The sequence below is a fragment of the Lipotes vexillifer genome, unplaced genomic scaffold, assembly GCF_000442215.2.
Source record: "Lipotes vexillifer unplaced genomic scaffold, Lipotes_vexillifer_v1.1 scaffold43, whole genome shotgun sequence".
Taxonomy (NCBI): Eukaryota; Metazoa; Chordata; class Mammalia; order Artiodactyla; family Lipotidae; genus Lipotes; species Lipotes vexillifer.
Genome location: NW_006770037.1, coordinates 2716497 through 2717932, shown reverse-complemented (window position 1 = coordinate 2717932; position 1436 = coordinate 2716497). Strand labels below are relative to the sequence as shown.

Genomic DNA, 1436 nt, shown 5'->3' with positions numbered 1-1436 from the left:
CCCGCGTCCCCTGCCTCGGCAGGCGGACTCTCAACCACTGCGCCACCAGGGAAGCCCTGTCATCTTTTTAACATTCCCAGTCCAGTGACCCAGGGAGAAGGTCTTTTTGTGGAGTCAACATTATTCTAGGTGTGAAATATAGGACACAGAAAGTGTCACTGACTTACGACAGGCTAGATAGAAAGTCAGTGGCACGTGAGGGCGGCCCAAGCCACCTTGCTGCCCTTGTGTTTCCACGTGCTGATTTGGTCCAACGTTGCACAGAGTGGAGACAACAGCAACTCCATCTCTCTGTCCCCCAGGTGGGTGCATATCCTCAGTGACAAGAGGATATGAATGAGTTCTTGAAGGATGCTCCAGAAATAGTGCGGAAAACATCGCTCTTTTACCATAATGCTTAGCAATCTAATCCTTATGTAAAATGTTTTCTGTGCTTTTTAACAGATAGGGAGAAAACTGGCCTGTTGAATGTTCCCCCAAAGAGAACAGTTATATAAAAATGGCAGTAATCACTCTGTTAGGCAAACTGCCTGGTAAAGGAGTTGATATAAAATTAAGAACAACAACAACAACTTCAAGTTCACTTGGATAGGTTACTTGTCATTTGTGATTCACTTTAATTAAGAAGAGGCCTTTCATCAAGGAGGTGCCTATGAGTAGCCTCTATCTATCCATCCAGAGGTTTAAATACCCACCTTCCTTATAAAGATGTATATTCTGTAACTACATATTACTTTATATTTTATAAGATATGCATCAAGCATAATTTTATATGTTGTCACACATCTTTGTGAATAAGGTAAAAAAAAATTCCCATGACATTAAAATGTTTATGTGCTTACAAAACTTGCTTTAGCCTCACCTACCTCAATACTTTGCTCCCTTCCAAAGGCACCCTGGGATTACTGGAAGAGATTACAACTCAAGCTCTGAAGGCAGCAAATATCAGTACCTTCCCACCCCCCACTCCCAGCTGCCTCCCGGTTGCTGCCTCCCGACAGCAATATACAAGGATCTCCACACTGCGGCCGAGGCAGCACTGACTCACAAGGTCTGCTCTCTTTTGGACCTTAGATGAACTCATAAAGTCACCAAGCCCTAAAAATGACATCCTTACTATGGTGACATCCAGATACAATGATAGGAAGAGAACATGCTTAGGCAGCACACAAAAAGGGATGGTAGCAGCGAATAAACTGCTTTTAACAATGGAATAAACTCTTTTTCAGCACTGTGCGCTTTTGAGATGGTTCCTATCAGAGTCATAGGGACCATTCTGGTAAGTTAATGTCTGAAATTTTTCTCTGGAGAGCCTACCATGCCTGCCTGTCAAATGATTTTGATCATCTCTGTTGAAGCCTGGGGTTTACTTGGTGTTTGCCACTCTGGGGGCAGCTTTTCTCAAAATAAGATCCTTCCCTGGATGGGCAGCAGGA

The 1436-nt window shown here is 43.6% G+C and overlaps 1 protein-coding gene across 2 annotated transcripts in view; it reads right to left on the bottom strand.

Annotated features, from left to right (window-relative positions):
- SAMD4A (sterile alpha motif domain containing 4A) overlaps nucleotides 1-1436 on the bottom strand; it is a 232868-nt gene that overhangs the window by 38630 nt on the left and 192802 nt on the right. The window lies entirely within an intron of this gene.